Here is a 24,840-nt window from a genome sequence, read left to right on the forward strand (position 1 = left end):
AACACAAAAAAAACACCTGAAATGATCTAGTGAAATTTTACACTGCTGCACAGAGGAACACATTTTGTAGCATTCCACTAAATCTCAGGCTGTAGAGCAGCATGGTGAGAGTCGGGACAGATAAGTCTATCCTATTGAACCTTAAAGGAGAAGGAATGTCATTTTGGCATTTTACTGCCAATAGATTCGCCACATTAGTGCCACCTAGAACATTATATTTATTCTCAGAAAGCTTTACCATACTTGATTAAAGAACCCTTTGTCTGTTTGTTTAAGATAGCAGCTGCCATTTTCTTTATAGCTTCCTGCTGTAGCTCTAGCACTTATAGCTCAGATCACACATTCCCAAGGGAGGGGGAGTGGGTCATATGAATTCTTATGGGAGGGGGGAGCAGGAGAGGGGAGAGAGGAGAGAACTGCACAGACTCTGACCCAAGGAATGAAGTATTTTTCTGAGAGAGGAAGTCAGATACCCTAAGAGCTTACAAAAAGGGAGACAAGAAATCATGTGTTTCTTTTGATGGAGGACTCAGTACAGCGTTTCTGTGAGTGCTGTATTTACATAGACCTTTCTGCAAAAGCTTACTTAGTTTTTACCTTTCCTTCTCCTATAAGATTTGAGGGCAAGTTTCTTTGTACTGGGCCCAGCACAATATAGTGTGGTCTTTTGTCCAAGTATAGTACAAGGTTCAAGGTTTAGAAGATACCGACTGTTTTATATAAAGTGACACATTTAAAGGGACATCATATATAAAAGTTCAACATTACCTAAATAAATATGCCCTGTATAAACCAAGATAAGTGGTTGTACTGCTGAATCATGCTCAAGTTGCATCTTATTCAGGGTAAGAACATTTCATTGTGAGAAAAAAAGAGATACTGTATTCTGCCCATATTTTGCACTGCGGCACCAGTTTAGTAAATGTAAGCATCTAATAGTGTGTACAATAACACTAGTGAGTAAACTGCATATTACATAGAGATGGCATATGAAATGTACATTAAATACAACCAATGGTGATTAACCTATGCTAAGGCCTGAGGTTGTCACTCGCCGATCCTTTCCAGCTCTGTTTTTGACCAGCCCAAGTCCCACTCTGCTCCAGCTCCACCTCCACCATTCCGCTAGCCCCTCTGAAAACTATGGGACCACCTATATTGCCTTTATAGTAATCCACCACTGCGCACAACCTTTATAAACTGTTTACTCTGCTTAAAAACATAGCTTGGGTGGCTTTATTTCTTTTTGAAACCTCAGAGCCAAGCATCAAAGCCCATGGTGCTAATGGGATAATGGGAATTTTCATTATAATTATCATCATTATCATGTATTTATATAAACATTTAGTTATAATAAACAGGAGTCTTATGATAACTTGACAAACAAGGGTTAGAAATTCCAGGTCCCAAGAGCTTACAATCTATAGGAGCCATGATATCACAGGAAGATTTTCATTGTGATTTGGAAACTGTTGGAAAACACCCAGGGCGACTGTGTATAGATTAACTTACTAGTAGAGTTATTGTTTCTGTTTTTGGCAATGTTGGAATAAACCAATAACTTACCATTTAACTTACTATATATTCTGTGTAAGGATACACATCAATAGACATCGGGGGGCAACAACTTATGACACCCTATTTAAATGTTTCCTGACTGTATAAGACCCTGATGCAATACCATATTGGTAGGTACAATGTGGGTGTAAGCTGGACAGAAAGGGCACAGATTCTTTGAGTAAAGGTCCCCATACACGGGCCGATTCTGGCTGCTGATATTGGTCCCTTAGTCCAATTCGGCAGCTAATTGGCCCGTGTATGGGCACTACCGTTGGGTCTGCCTGACCGATATCTGGCCTGAAATCGGGCAGATCTCAATCGGGTAGGTTAGAAAATCTAGTCGGATCGGGGACTGCATCAACAAGCCAATGCGGTCCCCGATCCGACTAGATTTTCTAACCTGCCCGATCGAGATGTGCCCGATTTCAGGCCAGATATCGGGCGGGCAGGCCCATCGGTAGTGCCCCTACACTTTGCCTATGCCCGTCGTTATACCCGACATGCGGGTTTATTCGATTTAGAAAAACAAACTCAAATTCACAAACCCTAAAAGTGATAAATAAGCCCATTGGTATAGAAATCTATGTCCTGAAAAGAAGCTCACCCTACAGTTATTTTGAAAACTCCTTTGTGGGGTGTGATCTTCACGTATCAGGGGGCCCAGACACCTTACTTGGCTAAAATCAACGAATCTCTATCTTATAATTGCATGAAATCTTCAGATGGCTCAGTTTAATTATTGATGTTTGGGTGCGTGGCTTCTGCAGTTTACTTTGCTTTACAGAAAATGATCTATTTTCCACACAAACACCGTGAATGTTTATTTGTAATAAATATATGTATGATTATTTGCATGTAATAAAGGTTTTCCCGTTTGTTTAAAATGTGTTAGTCCATTGTTCTTGATTTAAATGGGCATGAAATAGAAGAACGGAAAGTTATAAAATGTTTGGATAACTAAAGCCTTCTTTGGAACTCCTTGTGGTTGATGGTTTTTGATTGATCCATAATGATCATTATTAATTATTACTGCAGTGATCGACCCATAACAATTTGGATTGATCCGTCAAGAATTGACTGAATGTTATCAATATTCCTGGTAAGTGCATTTGAGCTTCCAGGAAAGTGGCTTCAATCAATATCCATATTGATCAACTTTTCTTGAAAAATATTCTTACCCAGCGCCTTCTATGGATTCAAAGTCCCAAACTAGTTGCTTTATTGGCTCAGTACTAATCGAGTAGATTGATAATTATCAGTCAGTTCATAAAAGTTTCTTCATTTTGAATAACTGGGAATTTCTGCAGAAAATCTGCATCATTCAGAATTTAGAGGCCAGTTTATGATTACCCTACCCTTCGGCTTGAGCAATCATAAAGGAATCCAAAAATCAAAATGCAAAAAAGAATCAAACAGCTCCAGGCAGCGTTTCAAAATTGCAGTGCAATTTTCATTAGCAGTGTCAGCACACTACATGTTTTGGGCAGAGCCCTTTCTCAAGTATACAAGTGCAAGGCATTGTGGGTTTAAATACCTTCATGCGGAACATAGACCTTCCCCCAACCCCACCTTCTTAAAGTGAAATTGTCACAATCAGTGTCGTTTTGTGAGTCCATTATAGTCCATTAGAGAGTCCATTGCAATTGTATTTATCAGTTCATAAAACCACAGAAGTATACCAGGGATACTGCATAAAACAAGCCTATCCTTGGATGTTGGTATTCCAAAAAAAATTCCAAAGAACATAGGTACAGCCAACATAAAACATGCAGGCTATGTTTCTGAATAGAAATTCTTGCCATGTACCATGTATAACAATATAATAGATTGCCAAGTATAAAGGAATCATAAACAAACCCACACAAGGGTTAAGGAACTCACGCAGGGTTTTGGGGGAAAAACCTTTTTAGTTTAATGCATTTTTTAAATACATTAAATAATGTAAATAAGGCTTTCTTGAATAAGAAAATGTTTGGCATGGCATAAATTCTTATTTAAAGGGGTTGTAATTAGTTATCTATAGAAGATGCTAAAAAATTTAATTATAGGTGGAATTCAAGAATTCTACCGACCAAAAACATCATTATAAATGCAAAATAATTCACCATTGAGAATGCTGATTCCCAGCACTATGTCAGCCATCTTGCTGTTATCAGTTTGAAGAGAAACGGCACGCACTCCTTGGTCCACTAAAACTTGTCTTTATTGTGCCTATGACTACGTACCTTTTGTATACGAAACGCGTCAGGACCTTTTTGTTTTAAGATCTCTACAATAAAGACAAGTTTTAGTGGACCAAGGAGTGCGTGCCATTTCTCTTCAAACTGATATTCGCTTAATACCTCAAGCTACGGGTTCAGGGCGCTGCACCTGGACCACCACTTTACTTTGGTGAGTGCATTTCCCAATAACTTTGCCAGGACTGTTTTAAAGTCGTGTGTTGGAGGTGGAGGGTCCGGGGTTTATACACCCGGACCACATCATTTACGGGGTGAGCTTGTTATCACTTCATTTGCATTTAGCTTTGAAAGATAGCCTGGGGATTATATACACTGAGGCTTGTATATACACATTCCCCCTCCTGTTACTGTAAAAACTGAGCCACTTAGTATTATTTTTAGGAGTCATCTTGCTGTTATCTTACATATAGAGATAATGTCATTTTACATATATATGCCACTCACCTACGTGCACCCAATTAGTTTTGATTGATTCATGGGATAGAGCTGTATTTTTTGGATATATTTGTATGGTAAGGGAAAGTGGCTATTCCCTAATTGAATACTTGCTCTCCCAACCCCACCCCTTTAAGGATAGCCTTACAGCTAAAAAGGTATTTATTCATTTAATGCCTGAATGGTTTCTTTGGAATAGGTCATGCCATATAAAGAGAAAAGCAGGTATGGTCTTTCTCCCCCCAAAGAAAATATATTCTCTTTTTTCGCTAGGTTAGGACTGACGCAAGGACACTGCCTTGACGGGGAGCATCAGCTTATGCATACTTTCTACAAACCGTGTAACTAAACGTGTCTCTTTTCACTAAAATGCAGACATTTTTCCTTCAGTGTGTGCAAAATTGGTTTTTAACTTTCTCTTGAAGCTTTATAATGGAGTGCTGGGGTAATGTGTATAGTATATAATACAAGCCACTCACCTACGTGCACCCAATTTGTTTTGATTGATTCATGGGATGTGCTGTATTTTTTGTATATATGTATATATATATATATATATATATATATATATATATTGCACTGTAATCAAACATGGGAATAAAGGACAGTCTTATTTAGTGCTGGGAAATTGAGCTTATTGCTTTCAACTTCTTTGTTGTAGGAACAAAGAACATGCAGCCAGATATACTGTATACAGGTCAGCTGGGATTCTCATTGGATTCTCATTTTACAGCAGGTGGCTGGGGAGATTTGGGGAAAAGTTTTTGAAAAGTTTGATTACTATACCACCAGAGAACAACATTTTGTAAAAACACATTCTTTTTAAGTAATAATAAAGGTTAGTGTTCCATAGTCTTGCCCTTTGATTTATGCTATGATGTTGCATACAGAGCTGCCTAGGTCCTCTCATCCCTAAAGCTAGCCATACATAGACTGACATTAGCCACAGTTCAGCCTTCCCAGTGGCCTGCCAATTGATATTTGACCATGAATTGGCTAAATATCTCCTGGGTAGGTTTGAAAATTCCATTGGATGAGAACCACAATGGGTCATTAACCGCCAAGCACCGGGGTGGCCAATATGTTATTTCATTTATTAAGAGCTTAATTCTGACTCTGGTTATATAGACAACTGCTGTGTAATGTGAGATGCAAGTATAATGGGTAGGGGGAGATAACTGATCCTTATGCTACTTAAAGTTTCTTCCTTGCTTACATTAACACTGGTTCATAATTATCACATTTACTTTACGTCCAGAGCTATAATTAGTACAGCATAGAAAAGACTAAAAGGTTTTTTTATATATATATTATCAAGGCATCAGTTTCAAATACTTAAGTGTTACTCTGTGTTCCATTAGTAATGTAATCTATGTTAATTGCTCTGTACAAGCATGGATTTTGTTTTAACAATTAAGACAATTAAAAGGGGTGTATTAGCACATAGTTTATTTATGTATTTTCTCGTTTTTGATCCACTGCTTATCTCATGGCTCACGTGAAGCTTACCCTGCTAAACCCAGCTGTGCTATGTGCCATTGCCTAGAATGCCAATCCACTTGACACTGTGGTTATAGTAGAATTTCAGCTCGCCTCAATACTCCCACATTTTTGCATTTAGGTGCATATCTACCTGTACAAGACATGCCCCATGGCTTTCCGTTACAATCAATGAAAGATGGTATCTATACTTTTCTTTGGTGTACCTTGAGCCTTAAACTAGAGCCCCTGTATGACAACACTTTACTAGTGATTGGTGAAATAAATAAATAAATGAAGACATACATACATACCTTCTTGACGTATTTAAATGCCATAATGTGTTGTTCCCCTTTGTGCATCACTACAAGACGAAATGTCAGCAGTGTTTGGCCAAGTTCTAGGGGTTCCCAAGGCCTGACACACAGCCAACCACACCCTACCCAGGCCGCCAGTCACTAGCAAGCCCTTCGCACCACCACAACCATTAATTTCTCACAGCACACCCACCCTAACTGTTCCGCCACTGGTCACCCTCCTGCAGCGGTGATGAACATACTGACCTTCTTCATGTTGCACCCCCTATGCCATTGCACCCAAGGCAGCTACTTATTTTGCCTTCCCCTAGTTCCAGCCCTAAATGTCAGTGTTCCTCTGTGTGGGGAATGCTGATGTGCTATCCAAAGGACAATAACTTGTTACCGAGGAAACTCTATGGTGCTGATGTACAGGAAATTGCTGACTTGGAAGTGGTGCTAAATAACCAGATGAAGACAGATATGACTAAGATATTAACCCTTGCATGACGACACTTTACTAGTGATGGGTGAAATCATTCGCCAGGCATGGATTCGTGACAGAAAATTATTGCCTGCATCAAAAAAAATTGTTGCGCATGCTTTTTTCACACGGGAGTCTAAAAAATGTCATGCGCAATGATTATTTTGGGAGTTTTTTTTTTTGCCGTTTCTTTGAAAAGATTGACTTTTTTAAGGCAAAGCGAAACGGGACAGATTAACGCATCGCTAGTGATGAGCAAATTTTTTCACCAGGTGTGGATTTGGAGCAAATTTCCGCATTTCGGCATTGGCGAATTGTATTGTGAAACTTCCGTGAAAATTCGCAAAGTGGGAAAATTTGTAGCGCAGAATTTTTTGTTGCTGCGCGTCAGATTGGGCGCGATCTCGTAAAAAAAAGGCGTGGTCACGTCAAAATTGGGCACAGGTGAGAAAAAAATAGACGTGGGCGACAAAAAATAGACGCGGGTGACAAAAAAGATGTGGGGGACAAAAAAATGTGCGACAAATGCGATTAGCGAATTTTTCACCGCTTCGAGAATTTTCTGCCGTTTTTCATGAATTTTATGGCGAAGCAAAATGGCACAGATTCGCTCATCACTACACTTTACCTTCAAGCCCCCGACTCTGCATTACATCGCGGAGCTCTAGGAATTTGCCACATTTGAAAACCCATGATATTCAATGTATGTATAAATGTATTTTCCCTACCTAAATGTTTCCTGTCTCATAGTTTCTGAAGGGCTGCAATGAAAGGTCAGCGGTGATATGGAAGCTGTCTATTGATTTTTTTGTTGCCCTTGCAAAAGTGGTTATTTATAAATTTGCAGCGTATCACAGTTTTTGTCATTTGTCATATTTTAGGTTACATTTTCTGAACGTATCTGTAGAGCACAAGTAAAAATACAGGTATCGGGCCCCTTATCCAGAAACCCATTATCCAGAAAGTTACAAATTACGGAAAGGCCATCTCCCACAGACTCCATTTTAATTAAATAATTCACATATTTTAAAATGATTCCCTTTTTCTCTGTAATAATAAAACAGTACCTGTACTTGATCCCAGCTAAGATATAATTAATCCTTATTGGAGGCAAAACAATCCTATTTGGTTTATTTAATGGTTAAATGATTCCCTTTTCTCTGTAATAATAAAACAGTACCTGTACTTGATCCCAACTAAGATATAATTACCCCTTATTGGGGGCAGAACTGCCCTATTGGGTTTATTTAATGGTTAAATGATTCCCTTTTCTCTGTAATAATAAAACAGTACCTGTACTTGATCCCAACTAACATATAATTATCCCTTATTGGGGGCAGAACAATCCTATTGGGTTTATTTAATGGTTAAATGATTCCCTTTTCTCTGTAATAATAAAACAGTACCTGTACTTGATCCCAACTAAGATATAATTACCCCTTATTGGGGGCAGAACAGCCCTATTGGGTTTATTTAATGGTTAAATGATTCCCTTTTCTCTGTAATAATAAAACAGTACCTGTACTTGATCCCAACTAAGATATAATTACCCCTTATTGGGGGCAGAACAGCCCTATTGGGTTTATTTCATGGTTAAATGATTCCCTTTTCTCTGTAATAATAAAACAGTACCTGTACTTGATCCCAACTAAGATATAATTAATCCTTATTGGGGCCAAAACAATCCAAATGGGTTAATTACTATTTAAATAATTTTATTAGCAGGTAGGAGATCCAAATTACGGCAAGACCCTTTATCCGGAACACCCCAGGTCCCGAGCATTCTGGATAATGGGTCCCGTACCTGTATTAGTCACTAAAACAGCAAATAATCATTTCCTAAACATGAGTATAAATAATATTTATTAAGGGGCTGATTTGAGAAAAAAACCCCAAAAGCAACTTGTTTGAACGTTGAAGATACACTCCCCATTGACGTATGTGTTAGGTGGCAAAGTTTTCCAGTTAAATTTCAAGTCTTTATAATTTGATCAATTTCAAATGTTCATGTTTTAAAAACTGCATTTTTTTCCCAGAAATTTTCTTGAATTATTTCAAATACATTTAAATTATTCCATGTAATAATTTAAACATGATGAACTTTTTTATTTTTATTTCAAAACCTTATAGTTTTTATGGATTTGGGGGGGGTGCCACAGATATATATGATCTAAAGTTCAATTTTATTCAATTTAATGGGTGGGGCTTTGGTTTTGTATGGTTTTTAATAAGTCATAGTAAACTAAATCCATTTGTGATTGGGTGAAAGGTTAAACACTCTCATATTAAGAACTTTTTATTACACTTGTAAACCCCCCAAAATGGCGCTAATGTTTTATTACTGAAACCGATGCTGTCTCCTTTCTCTCTGCGGCAATGTTATAAGCGCTCAAGAAAACCAATGGAATCGAAGTGATTTTGTGTAAATCCAAGGATTCTTCTGCAATTTCTGTAGCTATTTCCCCCCGAGGTGTTTGGCTGTAGCTCTAAGGTAAGTGACAGGTTTCATGCAGGAAAATGATAGTTTCAGCTTTTTCTGACTCTTCTTTCGTAGTTGAAATCCGCTGTTAAACATCTGTGATGCGCCAAGCGTGCGCGTTCCTATTTGTGTCTGTCAGTTCTTTTTTCTGTTTGATATGAACTAGTTTTTCACTCATTATTGCCAATGCCATTATGAAAATATTATGTTTTCTCCTCAGCTATGCATGATTATTTCAGTTTCTGGGCAGTATATATAGTTCTTAAGAACAACTCCCCCCCCCAAAAAAATTGATTAAGAAATAATAATGAATCTTCTTTTTTTAATTGTTCTAGGAAGAAATTTCACTGTACAGGTACGGGATCCCTTATGCGGAAACCCGTTATCCAGAAATTTCCGAATTACGGAAAGGCCATCGCCCATAGACTCCATTATAAGCAAATAATTCTAATTTTTAAAAATGATTTCATTATCTCTGTAGTAATAAAACAGTACCTTGTACTTGATATAATTAGTCCTTATTGGAGGCAAAACAAGCCTATTGGGTTTATTCAATATTGAAATAATTTTTAGCAGACTTAAGTTATGGAGATTAGTGATGAGCGAATCTGTCCCGTTTCGCTTCACCATAAAATTTGCGAAACAGCAAGAAAATTCATGAAATACGCATTTGTCGCATTATTTTTTTTTGTCGTTCGCGTCTTTTTTTTTTGTCGCCCGCCCTTTCTTGACGCAACCGCACCCCTTTTTCATGTGACCGCGCCCAAATATTGACACGACCGCGCCCAATTTGACGTACAATAAAAAAAAATTCCGTGTGCCAAGTTCCGCAAAACAATTCGTCAATGGTGGAATGCGGAAATTTGCTGCAAATTCATGCCTGGTGAAAAAATTCGCTCATCACTAATGGAGATCCAAATTACGGAAAGATTCCTTATCCGGAAAACCCCAGGTCCCGAGCATTCTGGATAACAGGTCCCATACCTGTATTAATTAGTGATTGACTGTTTTAAATCCATGCCCCAGCTTTTAGTTTATAAAAGGACAGTCACTCTTCTATAGATCAAATTATATATAAAATAGTAGTATTTTTCCTTAGATTTCATCCTAACTGCTTTCATTTCTTCTACTGGATTGTGCCCCGCCCCCAAAGCTGGAGAACCAGAATTCTATTTTGTGTGGTTATACAAAATATATAAAATTAGTGGCACCAGTGAACACCAAGCAATAGAAGATGTATGCACACATGTCAGAATATTACATTGCAAGCTCTTTTGGGCAGGGCCCTCTTCACCTCCTGTATCGGTTATTGGTTGCTTTATATGTTACTCTGTATGTCCAATGTATGTAACCCACTTATTGTACAGCGCTGCGGAATATGTTGGCGTTTATAAATAAATGTTAATAGTAATAATAATAATGTGTGCAAAAAACAAGACCAACCCTTTGTAAACAACATGGTGAAATATTTTGGGGCCTTTACCGTACATTGGCTCTTATCTAATGGCACGGGACAAACCTGAATCAATCCGCAATGGCACAGGGAGAGACTGGGTACCTGGTACTTATTAGCGCAGTGCCTCCACCTAGTGGGATCCGGGAGTGCACCTACGGGTGGCTCCACTAGGATCAATAATAATGCACTTGATAAACTAAATAACTTTATATATCAAATAAAAGGAAAAACTAATATATATAACACTCATATCCAAGTGAAAATTAGGGTCAGGTTTATGTCTTTATAAACTGTTGATGGTAGGACACCATTGTGTGTGCCTTGTCCTGATCCAGACACCAGTGAGGCCAAGAAGACTTTAAAAAAAGAAGGATCTCAGGAGAGGTGAGCTGAAGGAACATATTATGCCCTGTGAACTTTTTTTAATCATAATACTGAGGCCTTGTGAATAACAGGGGCAGAGACTATAACATGTAGTTAAAAGGAGGTAGAATAAAATACAGTATATTGCCTAATGAAAGTGCTGAAGCATGTAAGTATAAATATAATTTTTTTCTTGTTGGATCATAGTGTCCCTATAAATGTGGCACAAAATAAATGGTGCACAGCTTTTTATACATAGCTACTTTTTATTTATGGATGACATTGGGAACACCTGCTCAAAATAATCTGAATTCCTTTTAGGATAATAGAGATTGCATTTATATAAGATACTAGTAGATGTCAGTGAATGTGAAAGGATAATGCAACCCCAACCTTGGTATAACAGTATGGGAATTTGCTATGGGCCTCTTGTGCCTTAGTGTGGATTAACATACAAAGTCATTTGCTGAACAGACTGCTGACTGCGTTGTTGGTGATTCTGTAACCTCTCTTTATTCGGAGGCACATCTCTGTGCAAGTTTGATTGACGGTTACCGTGACATCAGTCAAGTGCACTGCCTATTCCCCTTCACCCATCCCCTATTCATCTAAATAAACCATTTTCATAAAGAGATATATTTTTAGTAGTATGTGCCATTGGGTAATTCTAAATTGTCATTTAAAGTACTAAGGGCCACCCCTGGGGTTCATGCAATTTATGGTGCACACAAACAAACCAAGGGCACACATACATGTTAGGGTCTTTCATAGATCACTTGATATGATATAAACTATCTATTGGTTAAGTATTCATTCTGGGGGTATAGTTTTTTAAGCACCACATTTTTCTGTAGGCCATAAAAGTAACACCAAAGCTCCAAAAACTGCACCTTGAATGTAAATTGCCGGACAAATAAACATTCAGGGACCTACAGTATTCAGTAATATGCAATTTGGTATTAGCAAAAAACTCACCTCCATTCTATCAATTCCTATGGGATTTTTAAAAGTGTATTTATCAATAAGTGAAAGTTAGAACTCACCATTTGATAAATACACATATATAGGAATGAATAGAACATGGGTGAGTTTTTATGTATTAAGCTCTAAACTCCCATTTTGTTAAATCTGCCCCTATTGGAAGACTATTCTACCTACTGTACATGCACTTGCTGAGACTGCGTGACGCACAACTTGATATTATCTTCTAACAGTAAAGTGCAGAAATATCATTACTGACATTGACAATTTTCAGTATCCAGAATATTCAAGTTCAATGTAAACGGGCCAATGTCAGGTGAACAGTCTGTCAAAGGTTTCCAGGATCAGTCGCTGAGGATTCATCATCTCTCCAGAAAGGAAGCTCGCTATTGATTCCCTGCCTGACGGATGAGCCGCTCATCTCACTTCTCTTTGTTTTTTGGTTATTGATTTGTTTTCCTTCTGCTTCCCTGTAGACTACAAAGTCACATTCCCATCATGGATTTTAACCCTGTAGCTAATGACAAGCACCACATAATGCTCAATGATTGTTATTAGCACCTTCGTGCTGCCATCATCCCATCTCAGGAATTTGTTTTTGTCCGGGTTTTATTCTCTGTATTTTTCTCCAATAGTAAAAATGCTGTTTGTTTGATCACAAACCTTTATAATTTCGAGATTTATGAATGGGTTTTCGCCAGAACTCGATTTTTTCGTTATTGTTATATGTTGCAAATACACATCCCATTGATTTCTATAGAAGCTTGCCTGGCTGGGGAGGCGTTTTTTTAATCAAATTTTAAAGAGTTTTTTCAGTTCCAATAAAATCAAAGTTTTACTAAACTCAAATGTCGCTTATTTATTACAAAATTTGAATATCATATACTTGATCAAATTTTACCATGAAAAAAACTCAAATGCATTGAATTCATATTTTTCTTGAAATTTTCAATTGGGCAACAAACACAAAAAAATTAAAAAATTTGAAAAACTGTAAAACTTTTCAATGAAAAAAAACATACATTTTTCTAGGGCAGCATTAACTTCTACATGAACTCACAAGCTTTTAGATGCCAAAGTTTATATTTGAGTTTTTTTAATTCTTTGGGCTTAAAGCAAAACTATACCCCCTAGAACAAATACCAACAGATAGTTTATATTATTTTAAGTGACCTATTATAGAATCTTACCAAACTGGAATATATATATAAGTAAATATTGTCCTTTTACATCCTTTCCCTTGAGCCGCCATTTAGTGATGGGTTGTGTGCTCCATCCCTTACGTTTCTAATAATTGTTGGATACAGATTTTTAGCTTTTTTGATGCATAGTAAATCCCAGAAAAGACAACTTTTTTTTTTAGGCAACTCTGCAACCTTTAGCGCTAAAAATCTGAATCGGGAAAAAAAACTGACAGTTAGGGCTGTGGCAGATGGAGAGAATAGTCGCCTGCGACAAATCTCCCTTGTCGCAGGCGACTAATCTCCCCAAAATACCATCCCACTGGCGAGTATGTAAATAGCCAATGGGATGGCATATGTGGCGCCGCAATTTCCCCCGAGAGTTTCCTCTCAAGGCAACTTCCGCGATTTCAGGGAAATTGCGGTGCCGTGTATGCCATCCCACCGGCGATTTACATACTCACCGGTGGGATGGTATTTTGGGGAGATTAGTCGCCTGCAACAAGGGAGATTTGTCGCGGGCGACTAGTCTCCCCGTGTGCCACAGCCCTTAGTAAAGGGCCCCCTTAGTGTGAAGAACTGGACTAGTCAGCCTCACAGTAATGGAGATAAACAGTTCATAATTAATTGTGTGATGAATGGTCCCTGGGGATATTGGACTTAGTGCTAGCCCTGGTATGGTTAGTGCACTCTATTTCATCATGGAGATAATTATCCTGTTCCACCTAGTGATGAGCAAATTTCTTAGCCAGGCATGGTTTTGCAGTGAATTTGTTTTACAAAACTTCAGTGAAAATTTGCCGAAAAAAAATTCGTCAAACGGCAAAAAAAATCGCGGGCATGTCAAAATAGGCGCAGTCACTTGATTTTTTTGCCATTTCGCAATTTTTCCTGTTGTTTCACAAATTTTTTGCGAGAGCAAAATGGGACAGATTTGTCATCACTGGTCCCAGCTGTTTTTTAGACATTGTACTTTACATGAACATGGAGCATGTAGTAGCATGGAATAATGACTTCAGAAAACCAAGGCTTGACCATTATCTCCCTAAAGCCTGATTGATGTCTCTGCTAGTGGTGAGCGAATTTTTTCGCCAGGCTTTCCGCATTTTGCCACTGGCAATTGTTTCGAGAAACTTCCACAAAAATTCACAAAATTCGTTGTGTGTCTAAAATAGTCACAGTAAGGTCAAATTGGGCGCGGTTGTGGCAAAAAGGGCGTAGTCGCATAAAAATGAGTGCGGGGTTAAAAAAAAAAAATATCCGGGTGAGAAAAAAAGACGCGGGTGACAAAAAAGTTGCGTGGCAAACACATTTTGCAGATTTTTTGCTGTTTCGTGATTTTTTTTGTCGTTTTGAAATTTATGGCGAAATGGGACAGATTCGCTCATCACTAGTCTCTGCTATTGAAGTACCCTTGTATCATTTTTTTTCTGTAATATCTGCTTGTCTGTAGCCTCACCTTATCCTAGTATCAGTTCCATACGTCAGTCTCATAGAAAGCTGGTAAGGTTTCAGTAAAAGTTGTTGAACGTGAAGGGACCCAAGCGTGCAGCTTTGATATCGAAAATTCCTGCTCCTTGAATGTTGACTGCTGGTTTGCTGGGACTTTCAACTCAGCCGGCGCCACATAGACATTTCCAGGATCCCGGTATAATTCTTGGTTTATTTCCGAAGCTTGACTCCTGTTACATTTATATTCCTTTATTCCCAAAGCTTTCAGTCTCCTTTATATTGACTCATCATTGACTCATCATGAAATGTTTTATTCAGCTTTTTATACTTAGAAAAGTCATTCACTCTGTCTTTTCAGATGCGGGATTTATTCTAAGCTGAGGGATCAATTCATGTTTAACAACTGGAATGATATCTTTCTCTAGCACTGGCAGAAGAGTGAGCCTCCCATTATTAAGCTCTTTCATTTCATTGGCTGCTTCCCTGTGAGTGGTGCGGAACTGGCTTTTACACTAATCTCTTATGTCGAATTTCATTATTCTCACTTTTGCATTTATCCCACAGAACAGCGAACGTGATTCCAACTTCTGGCAAAATTCTTAGTAATTTAAATTTTTATAAGAGATTTAGATTGCGGAGGCCCCAGATTAGTCTTTATAATAACACAGAAACCTTCTTAAAGACTATTATGTACATTTTCTAACATTTTTGCCATAACCTGTTGCGAACATTGAGGGGAAGTTTTACTAAAACTCTAACATTTACCATATTTTTATTTTTGAAAATTCAACTAAACTCCTTTCCCCCAATGTCCACATTTACTAAAAAATCTGAACTGAAAAAGTCAGTGTCGCCCCAAAAACTTAATTTTTTAAAACCAGCATCAGAAATCTGAAACTTCTAGAGGCAAAAGAAAGATCTTTCGGAAAAGGGAAGGGACATCTGCCATTGACTTGTACATGATCTTGCCAAGTTTTAGCTGGCAATTGTCGGATTCAGACTTTTAGCCATTTGGACTAGTGATAAGCGAAACTGTCCCGTTTCGCGTCGCCATAAACAGAGAAAAATTCACGAAACACATTTGTTGCACAATTTTTGTTGTCGTCCGCATCTATTTTTTAGTCACCCGCACTTTTGTTATGCAACTGCGCCCAAATTTGACGTTATCTCGCCTTTTTTAGGTGACCGCAGCCTTTCCTGGACTCCTTGAAACAGCATATACCATAGGTTATCCCCGTCCCTCCTGTTGATAGGACAGGCCCCACCACCTCCACCTTCCCAATTAAAAATGCATATAAGCTCTCCCTCCACCCCCGCTTGCTACCTTTTTTCCTGTCCTGGTTGGTAGTGCAGGTGTTTTTATGGCACTTTCTTTTTGACTCACCTGGGTGTCAGTCCATACACCCTTCCGGAGCCAGTTCTCTCTCTCTGCTCCGAAGTCCCTTCTTAACCCTGCCTGTAGGCTGTGGACAGTTGGGAGACCTGTTAGGTGGCCAGGGCTGGTGATGTTTTTAAAACAAATACCTTGGGGATGTGGCAGTATTAGTTTTCGCGCGAGTCGCGCATCTTCGCGCGCTTCTTCGTGCAGACGTGCGCCTGCATGTGACGTCATTATGCAAGTCTATTTCTTCCGCGTTTACACGCTGGTTTGGCGTCCTGCTGGCTCCTGCCTTGCTGCTGACTGCTTGTGATTCACTTCCCTGCCTGTAAGTGTTCATTTTTTCTTACTTCGCTACCTTTGGGGTGAAAAGTATTTTTTCTACTCCTCTCTTATTTTCTGTTTCTTTTAGGCTATCATGTCTGCCAATTCCCCCAGTGGTCCACCAATTAGAGGTAGTAGGTGAGTCAGGTGTGGTAAGTGTGGTGGTAAAAGAGAGAACTTGTACCAATTTGCCACTATTTTTGTGCGCCAAATTTTTGTGGAAGTTTTGCAAAACAATTCGCCAATGGTGAAATGTGGAAATTCACTGTGAATCCATGCCGGGCGAAAAAATTTGCTCATCACTATTTATGAGTTCGCTAAAAATTGATGGGCCTGTACCTTTTCTTTCTAATCTCATCTATGATGAATAGTGATGGGCGAAATAATTCGGCAGGCATGGATTCGCAGTGAATTTCTGCGTCTCCCCATTGGTGGGTTGTTTTTTGAAATGGGTGACAAAATTTGCAGCGGAAAAATTTGGCGCAGGTCAAAAAATGGCACCTGCATCAAAAAGTGTCGCCTCCATATAAAAAATTTGTCGCCTACAAAAAAAATGATGCGTAAAAAAAGTCACGTGTGTGATTTTTTTTTTTTACATGCAACATTTTCATTGTTTTTGTGAATTTTTCACCAAAGCGAAACTGGACAGATTCGCTCATCACTAATGATGAACTCTAATTGTGTAGGTGAAACAGAGCAGGCAGAGCTTCTCTAACATTTTCTTTGGGTTCCTGTCCCATGTTTATCATGTTTCACCCCATTTCTATAAATGAGTGTTTATGATATAGTGGTCGGGCTGGGTGCATATTACAGCCACAAGCAAAAGTTGATTTCTTTAGACAAACCCATAAAATATTATGTTGCACAGAGCCAAGAAATCCTATGATGTAATGATCTATATTCAACTATAATTTGTATTTACCTCGTGTCGTTCCTCTGAGGTCAGATGTGGAATTGTTATATAGTGAACAGCAAAATTACAGTGACTTTCATTATAGGAATTGTGTTATAGGAATTATATCCTTTCAGTGTTCTCTGCGATTCATAGAGCTCATTACCATTCCTCATCTGGGTCATTAGCCATAATTAGCTAAATTTGTGCATAGAAACAATTGTTTATTTTTTTTTTTCCCTTTCATTTGCGTATGTGAAATTTTGATCTTTTTAATCATCTCATCTGCTCAGATAAATGAGATCTTATTGTCCAAAATAATTTGTCAGTAACCCTTAATTACATTAAACAAGCTTGTAGCTATTGTTGGATTCTGTTCGGCAACTGTGCTGTCACTATTGTCATTTTATTAAGCTTCATTTTAATAAGTTTAATGCTTTTTACAAATTATTATTTCACAGCTAACGTATAAAAACTATACATAGTGAATAATGTACTGAAGAGTTTCATGGCCATATATATATATATATATATACAGTATATATATATATATATATATATATATATATATATATATATATCCATTTTTCTTTGTAATAATAAAACAGTACCTTCTCTTAATCCCAACTAAGATATAGTTAATCCTTATTGGAGGTAAAACAATCCTATTTGGTTTAATTACTGTTTAAAAAATGTTTTTAGCAGACTTTAGGTAGGAGATCCGGAAAACCCCAGGTTCTGAGCATTCTGGATAACGGGTCCCATACCTGTACATATAGTCACAAATTGTGAAAAGACAAAAGAAAGAGAACATCAAAGTATACATGCTGACCCATAGGGCAATGGTTCCTAAACTGTGAACTGTGGGTCTGGCCCCTCTGGGGGTGCTTGGAACAGTGACAATGGGGCTCAGTCCAAAGGCCAGCTAGGGAAAGAAATAAGGAGACTGGTTATTTGCTCTCCTGGAAGCACAGCTTGAAAGTATGTTAGGTAGTGATGTTTCGCATGTATGGATTTGGAGTGAAATTTTGCAATCAGAGGACATATATTGACAAAACCACAGCAAAAAGTTGCCAGAAATAATGTAGCCATAAAAAAGAGTAGTTGTGGAAAAAATGCAGATTGACTTTAATGTGTTTTGTAAAGTTTAAAGGAACAGTAACACCAAAAAATGAAAGTGTATAAAAACTAAAATATAATGTGCTGCAGCCCTGCACTGGTAAAAGTTGTGTGTTTACTTCAGAAAGTCTACTATAATTTATATAAATAAGCTGCTATGTAGCCATGGAGGCAGCCATTCAAAGGAGAAAAGGCACAGGCACATAGCAGATAACAGATAAAACACTATTGTATTCCACAGAGCTTATCTGTTATCTGCTATGTAACCTGTGCCTTTTCTCCTTTTTTCCAGCTTGAATGGCTGCCCCCGCGGCTACACAGCAGCTTATTATATAAATTATAGTAGTGTTACTGTAGCAAAACACACCAGTTTTACCAGTGCAGGGCAACAGTGCATTATATTTTTATTACTTGAAAGCTTTCATTTTTTGGTGTTACTGTTCCTTTAACAACAAATTAGCTCATCACTAGGGTGACATTTGGGGCAAATATATATTTTCTGTACTAACTATTCTTGGAACTATGGCTATGGCCAGGGGCCCAGAAACACCCCTGCCAAAAGCCTACAAAGAAGTGCATGCCTGAGCTTACCCTGACAGTTCCCAGTTATGGGGTACCTGGGGGAATGTATATTGTTGCATTGGATATTCCCAGTCCTATGAGTTACAAATCACTGTCACAACAATGTTTTCTTATATCTTTTTCCCCTGTTATGAATCAATAAAGGCAATATACTGGGTCAGCAAGTCTCAAAAATAGTGATGAGCGAATCTGTCCCTTTTAGCTTCGCCATAAAATTCACCAAATGGCAAGAAAATTCGCAAACGTCGAAAAATTTGAGAAACGCATTTGCCACGGGATCTTTTTTCGCCCGCGGCTTTTTTGTCGCGACCGCGCCCAATTTTGAAACAACCATGCCGGATGTGACGTGACCATGCACAATTTTGACGTGCCTGCGTACAATTTGATGCGTGACAATTTCTTTTTTAAAGCGTGACAAATTTTTCCAGCTCTGAATTTTAACGGAAGTTTCGCAAAACAATTCGACAATGGCAAAATGCGAAAATTCACTGCAAATCCATGCCTGGCGAAAAAATTCGCTCATCACTCCCCAAAAAGTCTTCAAACCAATGTTATAAACTGTAAACTCTGCCAGGCAAGGAATGACTAAACCTCTATGTGCAGCTGAATGTAACGTTTGTAGTAATATAGAAGTTCCTCCCTATTTCTCTGATTATTTCAGAACATAATCTAAATGACATTGATTTGCCGTAATTATCTGTTGTGAGATTTATTTTTCTATTGTTTTGAATAAGTGGAGTTTTCAGACAAGTTTCCCTTGGAACACACAGACACCCAGAAAAGACTTGTAATCAGCGGCTCTTGTTTCTCATGAATATTCTCAAATGGAAAAGGATTGGATGAGTTGCATGTTATTCACCTTTCCACAAAAAGTTCCCCAAATTACATTGCCGATCCATGTGATACGCTTAATCAGTCGGCGCAACTGCAGAGTCTTCATCATTTATATGACTAATATTACTATTATTGATGTGTTTATAAATAACTAGTCATGAGTGAATTTTTTTCGCCAGGCATAGATCCACATTGAAATCCTGCATTTTGACATTGGTGAATTGTTTTGCAAAAGTTTCGCAAATTTTTCCCCGTCAAAAAAGGCGTGGTCACTACAAAATAAGACGTGACCACTCCAAAAGAGAGTAGGGTCATGCAAAAAAGGGCACGGTCACATTAAAAAAGGGCGTGGTCACATTAAAAAAGGCACAGTCGCATCAACAAAATAGTCGCACACGACAAAAAAGTTGCACGGTACCGGCATTTTGGGAATTTTCCACTGCTTCGCAATTTTTTTTTTTTTCAGTTTTGCGATTAGTGATGAGGGAATCTGTCCCATTATGCTTTGGAAATTGTAAAAAAATTGCGAAATGTGGCCCCCACACAACTTTTTGGATGCATGTGGTTTTTTTTAAGCAACTGCAACTTATATTGACTAGAAAAATTTTTGTTGAGGCAAATTTTTTGGGCAGTTTCACACAAAAGGTTTGTCAATGCTGAATCGCACAACTTCACAGCAAATCCACGCCTGTCAAAAAAATGTGCTCATTACTAATAATGATGGTAACACTGTGGCGATTTGAGAGGTGGGACTGAACGCAGCTAAAGTGCATAGGAATTGGCGCTTGCTTGAAAGTGCGAGAGGTTGACCGGCATTCTAAGTTTACGGTAATTGTGGCATTTTGTGAAACTACTGAATATTGTCGGTAAAAGTGCTGGATATCCTCATGGGCTGGCTGTGATCAGTGGCAATGAAAGGCAAAGCAAACCGCACGCAACAGTAGTGATGAGTGAATTTTTGTCGCCAGGTATGGATCTTCAGAGAAATTCCACATGTTGCCACCTATGAACATTTTTAAAAAATAGTCGCAAAATTCCCCCATAGACTCCAATGTATGCGGCATGGAAAAAAAATGTCACTGCGAAAAAACACTCATTGACTTAATGGATTTTTCACTATTTTGCTACAGATTCGCTCTTTATTATGCAGCAGGTAATTACCATTTCCATGGGAAATGGTAATTATTCTAAGGGTAATTATTCCAATGGGTATAACCCATTTTACATTTATAACCATTAGCTTACAGCAGTGATCCCCAACCAGCGGCTCGTGAGCAACATGTCGATGGATTTTTTCTGCTAAGTGCAAATTCCCATCATTTTTTTTCTTCTTGCATAATGAAAGTAAATATCATTCAAGCAGCATTCCAGTATTTATTACACCTTTTCAATGGTTTTAGAGTGTATAAGTGTTAAATGCAGCATTTTGGCCTTTTTATTCCCTGCACTGCTGCTTCTGACTAACACTATAAAACAGCATCTCTCTGTTGACTAAGATACCAGACTAATATTTTATTGGAGTTTTATTTGAGTTTGAAAGCATATGCATGTATGTTTATATGGATATTACTAGTGATGGGCGAAATGTTTCGCCAGGCATGGATTTGCGGCGAATTTCCGTGTTTCGCCATTGGCGGATTGTTTCGCGAAACGGATGAAAAAATTTGGCGTGGAAAAATTCGGCGTGCGTCCAAAAATTGTCGCAGGCGACGAAATAATAGCCGTGCGACGAAACAATAGCCGCGGGCGACGAAATAATAGCCGTGGGCGAGGAAATAATAGCCGTGTGACGAAATAATAGCTGCGGGCGACGAAATAATAGCCGTGCAACGAAACAATAGCCGTGGGCGGCGAAATAATAGCCGTGCCACAAAATAATAGAAGCGGGCGACGAAATAATAGCTGTGCGACGAAATAATAGCCGCGAGCGACGAAATAATAACCGTGCGACGAAACAATAGCCACGGGCGACGAAATAACAGCCGCGCGACGAAATAATAGCCGCGGGCGACGAAATAATAACCGTGCGACGAAACAATAGCCACGGGCGACGAAATAACAGCCGCGTGACGAAATAATAGCCGCGAGCGACAATTTTTTTTATGTGCAACATTTTCGGCGTTTCGCGAATTTTGAAAGGTTCGCGAATATTTCGGTGAAGCGAAACGGGACAGATTCGCTCATCACTATATATTACAGGTTTGGGACCTGTTATCCAGAATGCTTGGGACCTGGAGGTTTCTGGATAAGGGGTCTTTTCGTAGTATGGATCTCCACATCCTAAGTTTACTAGAAAATTATTTAACCGTGAAATTAACTCAATAGGATCGTTTTGCCTCCAATAAGGATTAATTATATCTTATTATATTTATTTATATATCTTATTATTATTTATTATATCTTTTATATCTTAGTTGGGATCAAATACAAGGTACTGTTTTAAGAATGTAAAATGGGTCAACACAAAAATACCATTTAAAATAATTACAGAATATAGGTACATCTAAGTTGAGGTCCTAAGACTTAAAGAGACAATGTATATATTGTATATCTTTATTTATAAAGTGCTACTTATGTACGCAGCGCTGTACAGTAGAATATATTAATACAAACAGGGGGTTAAAGATAAGGGATAAATACAAAGTACAACAATAAATACAAATAAATACAAGGTGCAGTTGCAATAAGAGTTAGAAAAACAAGATGAAGGAGGTCCCTGCCCCGTAGAGCTTACAATCTATATGGGAGGGGTAACTAACAGACACAAATGGGCAAATGTAAGTGCTGTAGGTCACAGTGGGTGACATTACAGTATAAGTGCCAGTTTCCAGATCAGGTGCTGGGTGAGTGCTCCAAGAGGAAGGAGGTCCCTGTCCCATAGAGATTACAGTGTAAGCATATAAGGAAATTATCACACAGCAGAGCAGTTAATTTAAGGGACAAACAGAGTGTGGATTGTAGGGCGTGGAATTCAACCTTTTGTCCAATAGAAACCTGCCAAACTTTTAGTTATCCTGAGGAAGGTAAAACAAATCCCATCTGAAACCTCTCTAACGTTCCTTAAAAGTGGAAAAATTCCTCCCTGTCTGACTCCAATATGGAGATCAGTCCCTGAATCAACTTCGTACCTAAGGTTCATTTTGGTAATTTTGCACTTACTAACTTGCTAAAAAAGGCATCGGACCTCTTCTTAAAAGAAAACTTTACCCCAAACAATGTAGGTCTCCATAAATATTTATCACATAAACAAGCTCATATGTAAAACCCTGCTTCATAAATAAATCATTTTAATATAAATATACTTTTATTACTAGTATGTGCTATTGGGTAATACTAAATAGAAAATTGCCATTTTAAGAATTAAAGGCCGCCCCCTGGGATCATAGGATTCACAGTGCACACAAACAAGCCAAGGCACACATACATGCTGGGCCCCATCAGCCAATTAATGGGCAGAGTTCTGCCTTTTGCTCCCACACTACTTCCTGTTACAGTCAGAGCTGCATTATTTCCTGTCAGGTGATCTCTGAGGGAGCACACAGCCCATCACTAAATGGCGGCTCAAGGGAAAGGAAGTAAAAGAGCAATATTTACTGATATATATATTCCAGTTTGGGGAGATTCTTTAATAGGTCACGTAACATAATATAAACTATCTGTTGGTTAAGTATTTATTCTGGGGGTATAGTTTTCCTTAAAACTAGTGCAGGAAGAAAATGAATTAAATGTGTATGTATCCTTTAATGTAACTTTCTAAAATCTCTTGGTAAATACAGAATGAATATTTCAGGTTGATCCGAGCTCTGCTGTACTGTAGCTGACACATATCAGGCACAAAGTCATTTGTATGAGAGTGACGTACCTGCCATTTCCATTCTGTACAGTACAAATATTTTCTTTGAAGTGGGATCCCTGGTTGCTATTGCCATGTGTTTGCTATCAACTCAAGTGTTTTCCCACATCTTTTATCTGTCGTCTAAACAAAGAGCTGCTAGTGGTTCTACTGTGCTCAGCGGAGCTTTGATGGCATTGGTTCTGCAAAACAAAAATAAGGGGGGGCCATACACAGATATGCTTACCTTGAGGCGGGCGATATTGAGTCACGTTGACGGGATACAAGTCGTTGGGACAAAGACAGCATCAATGCGCCTGATGGAATTTTTAAACCTGGTAAACGACTCCTTATGTGTAAACACTTATAGGGAATTTTCATGTTTTACTGACACTTTGTTGAAGCCAGGTGAGAACCTTGCTGTCAGGACCAAGGAGGAAGCTGAGTCCATAAAGTCCAATGAGCAGTATCCAAGGGGTTAAGAAAAGCTCAAAGTCGTATTCAGGCAAAAGGTCAAGGCAGGCATCAATCAACATAGTCAGGAACAAGGCAGGAAACTCAGAAAACCTGAAGATCCAAACAGCAATTCAGGCGCACCCAGGAACTTCAAAGATCTATATTTAGGCTTTGAACATAGGTTTTGGCATCTTTTTGTTGTAGATTTTCACGCTGAACTGGGACGATGTTACAAAATGCATCAACTGGACATGCAACCATGGGCACCACCATCTTGGATTCAAAGTGGAGTGCTCCTGACACTTGCAGAATGCTCCCCATAGGTATATTCAGGAGTCAACAGTACTGTTATTAACATCAACATCAACTTTTTTAGTGTCAGAAAGTGCAGCAAATGGGCAGTGCCCCCCCTAGATGGGTGATGGTGGTGCCCTGGAGGAGGTTATTTTATACCAAACCCTTTGGTGTTATGAAGCCAACAGGCTGAAAGCAGAGCATAGGAGCAAGCTAGTAATCACTATAGGCAAGTATTTCTACTTTACAAAGAAACTTTAATAGAATTCATGTTAAGAGGCTTCTGCGCAAGTCAAGGACTGTGGGGAGGTAGTCGCGTGTATAAGTGCCATAACCATCATAACAGACTAAATAGATTAAATAAAAACACATAGGGGCAGACACGAACGCTCGGAGCGTATTTTCGCTGAATTTTTCGTCTCTTGCGAATTTTCCCCGACGCCCGCGCAACATTTCGTACGCTTGCGCGAAAAAAATGGAAAGGTTTTCCCGCTGTTGTTTACAATTGTTCGGTACGAAAATTTCTTGACTTTCATATCGCCAAAACGATATTATCGCGACTAATACGATTTTTTCTGAAGCATTTTTGCGATATTTGCGATCTTCAGAAATTTTCGTATCCAATCCGAATTTATCCCATTCGTGGGTGGAGGTCGGCCACAGCTTTATTTATCAATTTACGCAGCGCTTCACAGAATAGAGGGGTACAAAAGACAGAACAGT

General features: G+C 38.6%; 1 pseudogene; it reads left to right on the forward strand.

The window, feature by feature from the left end:
- The window catches only part of LOC116410513, a 66,831-nt pseudogene extending 42,708 nt beyond the window's left edge, over positions 1 to 24,123 (forward strand).
- The last annotated feature ends 717 nt before the right edge of the window (positions 24,124 to 24,840 follow it).

Source organism: Xenopus tropicalis, chromosome 4 (genome assembly GCF_000004195.4).
Source record: "Xenopus tropicalis strain Nigerian chromosome 4, UCB_Xtro_10.0, whole genome shotgun sequence".
Taxonomy (NCBI): Eukaryota; Metazoa; Chordata; class Amphibia; order Anura; family Pipidae; genus Xenopus; species Xenopus tropicalis.